Consider the following 11896-nt stretch of genomic DNA (forward strand, 5'->3'; position numbering starts at 1 on the left):
AGAGATGAAAATATATTTGTTCTCAATTTTCCGATCACTCCAGAAAATGTCCAATATGGTATTTCTTTGTGCATTGTTCAGAGGCTGCTCTGGTGGTTTGAAAGAGACAAAAGACATCCCCTAGTGAACACTGCCATTCCTCTAGGGGAAAGCTCTACCCATCTAATAGCTATTTTAAGATGTTGAAGATGCATTACCACAGGCTGCAATTACTCTGTGAATTCCAATTTGAATTGAAGTATCATCTCTCCAGGGTGTAATCCTAGGGTCACATTTCCTTTTCCAGGCAAAGTAAACCATCTCTTTGACTACTCAGGCCACTGTAAGAAATCTCAGACAGCCAAAGTTCCTCTTCATCTTTAAGTAAGTAACGTTTTTTTTTTTAATAAGCAATTTGGAATTCACAAAAACAATAACTTACAGTGATAAAAGGAACAAATCAGCCACAAATAATCACTAATTATGGTCAAATGTTGAATAAAGATCACATGTAACTAATGAAGATCCTGTAAGCATCATATCTATGTGGTACTGAAAGAAATCTCATAGAAACCTATCTATGATCTTTAAAACTTTGAATGGGCTTTTGTAAACCAATGGTGCCACGTCTTTATGCAACAATTATTATTGACTGTATTTGTGTTCCGAATGGTTGAATCCCTTTTTCAGTCAAGTGGGTGGAAGCTCCAGACCTGAGGTGCCCTCTCAGCCTTTTGGTCCTTATCCAGGGTCTTCAGCCCCTTCAAAGGAGAGCAAAACAGACCCCACCCCTGCCTGTGGTCTGCCCAGCAACGCTATATTCACAGGCTCAGAGGGCACATACATTAAGCAGAGTCTGGCATCTTGCTTTGATTTTGTTCCCAAGTGAAATAGCAAACTTACAAGTTCCCAGAAAAGTATCCCTTCTATTTACATTTCCTTGTTATTTCTGTCTCCTCAGTTGTAACAAAGGTTAATCAATTTTGCTAAAAGGAAAAACTAAACAATAACTCTAAAAAATAAATTATCAAAAATTATTACCTTTACAAGGGTGATACTACTCACCTGTGGATTTTTATCTGTTGTCTTTTGACTGTAAAGACATATTCATTTGGATCTTTTCTTGTTCTCCCAGACCCGTGTAACAGAGTTTACCTGAACGACACTGATTTTTTTCCCCAATCCCTGAGCCACCACCTAAGGTCAGGTGACCTTCCTCTCACCTGGATTGTTGTACCACCTTCTGACTGGCCTCCCAAGCCCTAGTCTTGTCCGCTCTTCCACTCTAACCCATTCTTTGCACTTCAGTCATGATGAGAACCCCAAACGCTCTAACCAGTTCATTGAGCCTTTCACATTCTAGCCTCTTCTCACACTGGCAGCCTCATCAAATCTTCCTCCCGCCTCATAATCCAAGCCCTAGAAATACTGCCATTCTTTTTGTTCCTAGAACATGTCACATTCTCTTCCCTGTACTTTTGCAGGCATTGTGCTTCAGTCTTCCTAAACACTACCACCCCTCCACATTCCTGGGCCCGGTCCTTTTACACCTGTGCACATGTGCATGTCCTCCCCCATGCTTTTCTAGATCTTTCTTCCCCACTGAAAGGCCTAAAGGCCTCTACTCTGAGAAGTACTAGAGACATATTTTTCTGTCACCTTTTATTTGAAGGGCTTCATGTTCTCTCCTTCCCATGAGAGCAGGGCCTTATCTATCTTGCACACTGCTATATAACTAGAACAGAGGCTAGTATTCACTGAGTGAATGACTGGTTCATCAGCTGGTGGAAAGGATGGATGATGGATGGATACATATTTTTTAATGTATGGAGTTAGGATGACTGAGAAAAATCAGAGACAGTAGAACTTGTAGTTGCATCTTTAAAAACATTCCACCACACATCGGTTTGATATAAGACATATTTATTACAAAAAAAAATGTTTACAACCTCATTTATATAATCAAGTTTTAAAGAAGTGATTTAAAAATATTTATGTATTCATTTTAGGTATATGACATTGATTGAGCTAGTACCTCATGATAATTAGATAAAATTCATTGTTTCTTTCCCTAAGAAACTTACAGCCTAGGGATGTGCTATACAATGAACTTTTTAAAGAAAAACCGTCTTTTTAAAGAAAAATTAAGCCAAATAATTCTACATTCATCAAAAAAAACCAATATTATTAATCACTTTTTTATAGTCTTAAAGAATACTAAAAGTGGTTTTGACTGGAAAAAACATGAACTTTTAAATTTAAACTCAAAGATATTTCTCATTTGTCAAATATTCAATCTTATGAATTCTATGAAAATCAACTAAAGCATATCTATGGTGAGGAAAAGAGCAAAATAAACGTGGAGGGGGGGAGATATGAGAACTGGGACCTAGAAAAGATGATCTGGAAGGGTTGAGAGCTGAATCTTACCTCATGGTAAGTGGTGTGTTAAGTAAAATATTCCCTCACAGTCTATTGAAGGTGATGAACCCTATCTCATCCAATATGGAAACCAGGACCTAGACAAAGTAGCCCCGCCATTTTGGGTGATGGATAGATGGTGCTTTCCAATGATGTGGGGGAGGCTTAGGTTTCCCAGAATAACTCAAGGAACAGTGAGCACTGAACAGAGAATCCACACAGAGCAGATGGCCTAGAAGCATCTCACAAGGGAAAGGGGGTGATTTCAACAGTGCTTACTAGGTTATCACAAAAATGGGGCTGTAGCAAAAACAGGAAGGACTATAAGAAGTGCTGCACTTGAGTACCTTCATCCAGTCCAAACAACAGTCAGTGCATTTGTGATCAGCAGTGCTGACCACAGAATGAAAGAGAGTCTGTGAATTTTACCTTCATCATAATCTGCTACAAAGCAGAACACAGTCTGAGAGAAAGGGGAGGAATCTGAATTCAACTAGCAATCTTGGCGAAACCTTCATGTTCCTCTTCTTTCTCCCCTCATGCCATGCTTTCTGATTGAGTTACATGCCCTTACCTGTGCTCCTACCGTAACTGCAAGCTACTGTGCTGGCTCTGCTTTATCCAGTGGTTTGCTGGAAAAGGTTAAACAACCTGCTCTTGCAGGGAAAAATGCAGGAATGCATATATGTACATAATTCTATTATAATCTCTACTGATGCAAAAGGGTGTTAGTACATAGCTTAGGAAAATAATAAAATACACAATACTCTTTATTGTATATATGACATAGCTCATTTATCCTCCCAGAATACTGAGGCTGGTTTTTGCTGAACTCTTGCATTCGTAGCCAAACTATGATTGCAATTCAACCATGATTTCACAAAATTAGACTATGAATAAATGCTTGATTACTTCCCAATCAGAAGTTGTTCATGCCATTGACAAACTAATATAGTTCTGATATAAATATTAGTTGATATTTCCATTTATCTTAATGAGTAAAACAAAAGGGGGGAAAGTGTGGATGTATTGACAACTTCACTCATTCATCAATGGCATGAGGACTTATTTGCCAGACACTAGTTTTCAAACCCTGGAAGGATATTTTTGGTGCTATTTATAATGTAATGGCTGGAGACATGACATCATATATTTAAGTTTAATCTGCATTATTAACTTTCTCTATTACTTCTTTAAGTCTAGATAATCAACAAAACAATAAATCTAATCCTGATGATTTATATGACATAATTTTTAATATCACTTGTGCTAAGCAACAATGTGGCAAGGGTTCCAAAAAGACTGACTCTATTGAGCCAGTATGAGCCACTCCAGCACACCAGTGGATAATCCCTCCTGGATCACCATGCCCTCTCTTATGACTTGTCACAAGCATCACGCTATGTAGTGACTGTTTACTTGTTTGTTTTCTCCTGAATATCAGAGAATTGGGAATGAGATCTTCTTTCTCTGTGTCACAGGTCCTTGCAGAGCCTGGAATGTCATTGAGCCTTGGCAGATGCTCAGTAGACACAAAATGAATACCTGGAACTCTCAACAGTTCTGCTGGCCCAGAAGCTGGGGAAATGCTGTTGCAAACACTTCCCAGACTTTGTTTCTTATTTCTCTCTCATCCTCAACTCAGCTTCACAAAGGCCACTCTCTCCATATTGCTTCCCATTAGAGGAAGCTCATACAAATATTAATTAGGCACTTTCTGTATGTTGCTCACATCTGGTACTAACCTCAGAGTATTGTATCATAACAGAAAGGACCCCTGCACAAAGTAAGCTAGTGAAGTTTCTCACACTGGTTATTCTTCAGATTCCCCCACCCTTAGTAAATCTTTATAGAAACTGGCCCGACCTCCCCCTCTTCAAGACTGAAGCACTCATTCCTCTAGCTACTGAGGGCATTAGTAACCAAAGGTTCTCAGGTGAGTTTCTCTCCAGAAACTCTCCTCGTCTGAACAAAGCTACCCAGACCAAGATCACTCCTCTGCCCTTGTGTCAGTCTGTAAGAAATGACTGGTCACTTCAAGGGCATGAGGACCTGCCCTCTTGCTGTGATTTGGGACACCTCTACAGGGCCATCCCAGCTACAGTGCTCTCTGGTGAACCAGTCTTTTCCCTCTGCCCAGTTCTGCTTCATTAACTCCTCAATCAACTTATAAACACAAAATTTTACCTCAGGATCTGTTCCTTGAGAACCCCGTGTTCTGCGGCCCTCAATACTGCATAATGCTTATCAATGCATACATTTTAATACAATCTCATGCCAAAGGACGCATATTGTGAAAAATATTGAGATAAAAACCTGGAGCATAACATTAATGAATAGAACAAATAATTGCAGTTTTGGGGTCGAGTCTTTTGGGTTTTCCACATACAGTATCATATCATCTGCAAAGAGTGAGAGTTAGACTTCTTCTTTGCTGATTCAGATGCCTTTTATTTCTTTTTGTTGTTGATTGCTGTGGCCAGGACGGATATCCCTGCCGGGGTTCCTGACCTTAGGGGGAGAGCTCTCAGTTCTTCCCCATTGAGAATGATATTTGCTGCGGGTTTTTCATAGATGGCATTTATGATATTGAGGCATGTACCCTCTATCCCTACCTAGAACTCATACAGGAATTCAGTAAAGTGGCAGGATATAAAATCAATGCACGGAAATCAGTTGCATTTATATACACCAATGACAAGACAGAAGAAAGAGAAATTAAGGAGTCAATCCCATTTACAATTGCACCCAAAACCGTAAGATACCTAGGAATAAATCTAACCAAAGAAGCAAAGAAACTGTACTCAGAAAACTATAAAATATTGATGAAAGAAATTGAGGAAGGCACAAAGAAATGGAAAAACTTTCCATGCTCATGGATTGGAAGGACAAATATTGTGAAGATGTCAATGCTACCTAGGGCAATCTACACATTTAAGGCAATCCCTACCAAAAAACCATCAACTTTTTTCAAAGAAATGGAACAAATAATCCTAAAATTTTTGTGGAACCAGAAAAGACCCTGAATAGCCAGAGGAATGTTGAAGAAGAAAAGCAAAGCTGGCGGCATCACAATTCTGGACTTCAAGCTCTATTACAAAGCTGTCATCATCAAGACAGTATGGTACTGGCACAAAAACAGACACATAAATCAATGGAACAGAATCGAGAGCCCAGAAATGGACCCTCAACTCTATGGTCAACTAATCTTCGACAAGCAGGAAAGAATGTCCAGTGGAAAAAAGACAGTCTCATCAACAAATGGTGTTGGGAAACTTGGACAGCCACAAGCAGAAGAGTGAAACTGGACCATTTCCTTACACCACACACAAAAATAGACTCAAAATGGTTGAAAGACCTAAATGTGAGACAGGATTCCATCAAAATCCTAAAGGAGAACACAGGCAGCAACCTCTTCGACCTCAGCCGCAGCAAGTTCTTCCTAGAAACATCGCCAAAGGCAAGGGAAGCAAGGGCAAAAAGGAACTATTGAGACTTCATCAAGATAAAAAGCTTTTGTACAGCAAAGGAAACAGTCAACAAAACCAAAAGACAACGGACAAGATGGGAGAAGGTATTTGCAAATGACGTATCAGATAAAGGGCTAGTATCCAAAATCTATAAAGAACTTATCAAAATCAACACCCAAAGAATAATTCAATCAAGAAATGGGCAGAAGACATGAACAGACATTTTTGCAAAGAAGACATCCAAATGGCCGACAGACACATGAAAAAGTGCTCAACATCACTCGGCATCAGGGAAATCCAAATCAAAACCTCAATGAGATACCACCTCACACCAGTCAGAATGGCTAAAACTAACAAGTCAGGAAATGACAGATGTTGGTGAGGATGCAGAGAAAGGGGAACCCTCCTACAGTGTTGGTGGGAATGCAAGCTGGTACAGCCACTCTGAAAGACAGTATGGAGGTTCCTCAAAAAGTTGAAAATAAAGCTACCATGTGACCCAGCAATTGCACTACTGGGTATTTACCCCAGAGATACAATTGTAAGGATCCAAAGGGGTATGTGCCTCCCCGATGTTTATAGCAGCAATGTCCACAATAGCCAAACTATGGAAAGAGCCAAGATGTCCACCAACAGATGAATGGATAAAGAAGATGTGGTATATATATACAATGGAATATTATGCAGCCAACAAAAAACATGAAATCTTGCCATTTGCAATGACCTGGATGGAACTAGAGGGTATTATGCTAAGCGAAATAAGTCAATCAGAGAAAAACATGTATCATATGCTCTCACTGATATAAGGAATTCTTAATCTCAGGATATAAACTGAGGGTTGTTGGAGTGGTGGGGGGTGGGAGAGATGGGGTGGCTGGGTGATAGACATGGGGAAGGGTATGTACTATGGCGAGTGCTGTGAATTGTGTAAGACTGATGAATCACAGACCTGCACCTCTGAAACAAATAATACATTATATGTTAAAAAAAAAAAAAGATAGTAGGAAGGGAAAAATGAAGGGGGGAAATTGGAGGGGGAGACGAACCATGAGAGACTATGGACTCTGAGAAGCAAACTGAGGGTTCTAGAGGGGAGGGGGGTTGGGGGATGGGTTAGCCCGGTGATGGGTATTAAAGAGGGCACATATTGAATGGGGCACTGGGTGTTATACCCAAACAATGAATCACAGAACACTACATCAAAAACTAATGATGTAAAGTATGGTGATTAACATAATAAAGTAAAATTTAAAAAAAAGATCAAATAATTGCGGTAGAATTTACAACTGACTTAATAGAACCATCTCAGTTCTAAAATTGTGATTTTAAATGCATCTTTATAGAAATAAAACTATGTATTAGCTTAAATACTACATCTTCCTTTAACTCTTGATTCTGTTTTCCAATATAGAATTCTTTCAGTGTAAGAGTTATTTCAGGGCTTGCATGAAAGAGAACACTCTAATTCAAATAACAGAGTTATACTGAGAGTATTTAATCATTTTCATTACCAGTGCAGGGTTGGGAAGATTGAGGTGAGTTGAAATTGGGCATACAAATAAGAACTTGCTTAGCTAACATTAACAATCATTAAAAGGCAAAAATGACCTTAATTTCTAAAAAGAAAGGGTATAGTTAATGATCCCTTACTAGCAAACTCTTGTCTTATACAATTACACACAGGCAGCTCCAGACAGAAAATATGGCTGAACAATCACCATTCTCAGGTGAAAAGCATTTCAGATAGCATGGTTCCTTCATTTACAGAGGTTTTTAGTTCCAAGATGTGAAAAGACAAAGCTAAAAGGCATTCTCTTAAAATTCCACCCCAGTTAGCCATATTTGAAAGCTACATGACTGCATGTTATAAAGCAATTAAATCTGTTATATTCACGTTGCCACTTAACACAGAAGAAGAGCACAGGATAGGTGACCTACAACCTAGTTATTTTTTTGTCATGACCACATAGACATTTCAACAGTTTTGCACTCTCTAGGCATTAACTGATGACAATTAAACATTTAGGTAAGTGTAGATTACTCAATTTATATGCACCCCTCTCAAAAATGGTTAAAACAAATAAACTGAAATGTTTACAGATAGGAGAAATTGCACTGAGGCCAAATGTAAAATGTTAATATCCCCAAGTAAATTTAAGACACTCTGAGTGATTTAAAATAATGTCTCTCATTTTTTTATTCTTGACACAAACTACAAAAATACGCTCTTTCAAATTGCTTTTGACAGCTTTCTGAATACTTATCTGAATACTTTTTTTTATTCCACAAATACAATTTTATTAACCCAGTAAGTGAAGACCCTGTCCCTTTCCACTCTCATCCCCCTCAAAAGGATAAGGTTAGGGAAGGGAGAAAGAAACCTGGGGTGGAAATGTCCCCTATCCCTCAAAGAGGAAGACTGGAAGGAGGAAGAGGGACTGTGCAACTAGGTAGAGGAGCTAGAGGGGAGTATCAGACCAGGGCGACACCAGAAGAGGAAGAAGAAGATGGGGAGGGTGATGGAACTATTGAAGACCCAGGAAAAACAAGCGGGGCTGGGGCTAGGGAGCCAAAGGATGTGGGAAGTGTGAGGCTGGAGGCCAGAAGGGGGGTCCGTTCTGTGGCGGGGTGGTCCCTTGGCTCCCTTTCCTCATCACCCTCTTGCCCCCGAGTTTCTTCCTCCTGGTCCCCTTCTCCGGGACCCCTATGAACAGGCTGCTTGCAGATGGGGCAGGTCTTCCGGGTCTGAGTGAGCCAGGGGTCCACACAGCGGCTGTGATAAGCATGAGCACAGGGAAGGACCCTCAGCTTGTCTCCATCCTCATATTCATCCAGGCAGATGGCACAGACATCGTACCGGTCTCCCTTCTGATAGTCATGTATAGGAATCCGCTTCAGTTGCTCTTTGGTCAGTCGATTCCGCTGGAGCTGTTTCTGGTGCTGGATAAAACGAACTATCAGCCCCGCTCCCACGGCCAAAATCAGCAGTCCCACAACCCCTGTGAAAGGGATGAGGCAATAGCCCAGGAGGAAGTTATTGTCTGGGACCAGAAGCACATGAGCTCCCTTCTCATAGACAAAGAGAGCACGCAGGTACTTGGAGCTCCTTTCCCCAATAAACACAGATGGGATCCAGATCTGCTGCTGGATTTCCTCACTGTTCCACACCATATTCAGAAGTTCATTGGAATTTACATTGTGTACCACAGCCGCACCATAGCCAGCCTTCTGAACGTTTAGGACCTTGAGGTCAAAGTTGCAGTCGAATCTCCGAAGAAGTGCAATAAAGACTGACCCGTTGGCCTCGGCGGGGGGTGGCGGGGCAACGGGACTACAGGCGTTGGCTGGCTGAGCCTCCACAAGGAATCCCTGAAGTCCCTCATGGCTCAAGGAAGACCCAAAGAGAGCTGGAAGGTCTGCAAAGTCCATGCTGTTATTGTGGTCAGAAGTCGCTCGAATGAGCCCCCGGATGGGGGCCGCTCCCCACAGCACAGTGGCCACAGGCATGCAAAGCAGGAAGGCTGCAGGGTGCATGGCAGCGGGAGGGGAGAGGCGGGGAGGCCGCGTCCGGTAGCAGGTGCAGAAGCCGGATTCTGTGCTTCTCTCCGCCCTTCCTTCAGTGTCCGAGGAGTCCAAACATCCCAGCTACATAGGGGCGTGGGTCGGGAACCCCAACTCGGGGAATGAGATATCCAACCAGCTCAGCAGAGGTAGTGGGGGAGACACTAAAAGTACTCTTTTCTACTATAAGGATAAAACAAGGAAAGGAAGCAAAGGCAAACACAAACGACAGGAAAACAGGAAGAGTGGGAGCGTTCAAGGAGGCGGGACTTCCACCCAGGTAGCTGGCTTCCGGTTTCCTGGAAAACGGCTTCCCACAGGGAAAGTCAGCGCCCTATCAGCACCGGGCCTCATCTCAAGATGACGGTCTTCCGGTCCTCCTCTCCTCCGTATCTTCGGGTCTCGAGAGAGTGTTCACCACACTTACATCATACCCGCTGACAGCTTAGCACGTCTATTACGAGACGTTTTAACTGGCTTGCCTGGCACACTCAAACTCACTACGAGGCAGTCCACGGTAAAAAATTTCTAACAGATTATTACTTTCAATGTAGGATTTATGGCAGATGAATCCAGTTTAAGAAAGCACATCAGTATCTACAAGTATGAGTCCTTTGTTGCCCTACCTGCCAAAGGAGTGTGTGCAAACTGAGATGATTCACAAATGGCCCAATATGACACAGATAACCAAGGATCATCTGTTGTTTAAAAGAATTTAACATTTTACTAATTTTATCCCAGTAACTCAATACAATCTTTTAAACTAATAAGCTTCTGTTGCCATTCCAGACACATTATGAATGGAGATTCTTGTCTCCGTAAAATCTTACTTCTTTATGAGGACCAGTTTAGGCTAGAAGTTAACCTGCTGGGTGTTTGGATGGTAAATTTTTCTAACCTATTGTAGAGGCCTGGAGATTATGCTATGGAATTGAATCCCTATGACCAAGGAAATCACTAGATTATCAAATCATGGGAAACTAAGATAGAGTCTTTCTTGTGGGCCCATTTACAACATGAAAAAATATCCGTTGGTTCTTAGACTTTACATTTCTTGCAGCTACCCTTTCTGTCTTTAAGTGTAATATCTAGAAGTCAAAACCTATATTAGGAAATTATAGACCACTTTAGGGATGTGTCTGATTTGCCAAGTCAGAAATGGAAAGATTTTATTCTGAGCACACTGCCCTCCAGATTTGGGTGGCCACCACATTACAGGATTATCCTGCCATTTTTGTACATTGGTTCCATTTGCCAAAATGTTCTTTCAGACTTGTTTCATCTCCATTTTCCTGTGTCTTCCAATTTGGGAGTGTGACATGTTATTAAACGCCGTTCTTCCTGCTTCATCGTAATCTTGCTAAGGTAAAGCACAGAACAATAAGCTCTAAATACACCTACATTTGAAGACAGATGCTAAACCATTCCTTCAGGATGTTTTAAATGGAGTGGAGGAGAGGGGACAGCAGTCCCACACTGGTCCTGCTTCGTGACCTGGTTACTGACCTCAGCCGAAAAAGATTAAAGGACTGAGACAATCTCTTCAGCGCAAGTTATCAGTGAGCTGTGTTGACCCACACACACCGATAGGGAAGCAGAGGTGATGTTTCCCCTTAACCTCCAGCCAATGAAAGGGACTTGAGAAATTCAAGGCCTAGACAAAAGGAGAAGGGAGTGCATTAGGTCAAGCTGCATTTCCACACGCAGATAAGTTTCTCAAAATCCAAACATGGACCTTGCCGTGGGAAGCCCTTACAAAGAGATCCCTTGAAGGGTTCTGTCTGAACGGGCAAAGGGACACCAAAACAGAGGGTGGGTACTAGAAAGAACCTAGGGGCAGAGGAGTAGTCACAGGTGGCCAGCCCAGGGAAGATATTGTCTTCATCAGGGGAGCATCAGAGAAGCTTCAGAAGAAAATATTGCCAAGAAATACACAAAAACACTCACTGTGTAAGAGTAAAGGGGTCAGATTGGGATGATTTGCTATGTCAGCCGACACTCATTGCTGCTGCACCAGCCACTTGTGATTATTCCCCCTGAGGCCAATCCTAAAGAGGTCAAGAGCGGAAGCGAACCAGAGCAGAAGGGAAGCAAAGACGAGAGAAGCCTGTAGTACCTTACCCCACAACACCAAACACTCTGAAACTTTCAAATCTGAATTGGAACCGAGCTGGGGGAGGAGAGACTTTATAATGAGTCTGGGATTTTATATTCTATCAGGCTACACCAGCATTATGCAAATGTCATTCTGGACTGAACACTTAAATTAATCAAAGGCAGGGATGGATTTAGGTGTTTTTAGTCCTGGAGTTTGGAAACCTCCTTCAATCAAAAAACAACAAACTTGGGACGCCTGGGTGGCTTAGTCAGTTAAGCGTCTGCCTTCGGCTCAGGTCATGATTCCAGGGTCCTGGGATCGAGCCCCACATCGGGCTCCGTGCTCAGCAGGGAGCCTGCTTCTCCCT

General features: G+C 41.8%; 1 pseudogene; it reads right to left on the reverse strand.

Annotated features, from left to right (window-relative positions):
• Positions 1 to 8061: 8061 nt before the first annotated feature.
• Positions 8062 to 9404, reverse strand: LOC112820449 (E3 ubiquitin-protein ligase RNF167 pseudogene; annotated as a pseudogene).
• Between the last annotated feature and the right edge of the window lie 2492 nt (positions 9405 to 11896).

This window comes from Callorhinus ursinus, unplaced genomic scaffold (genome assembly GCF_003265705.2).
Source record: "Callorhinus ursinus isolate GAN/ISIS: 27379988/994484 unplaced genomic scaffold, GSC_fseal_2.0 scaffold3, whole genome shotgun sequence".
Lineage (NCBI taxonomy): Eukaryota > Metazoa > Chordata > Mammalia > Carnivora > Otariidae > Callorhinus > Callorhinus ursinus.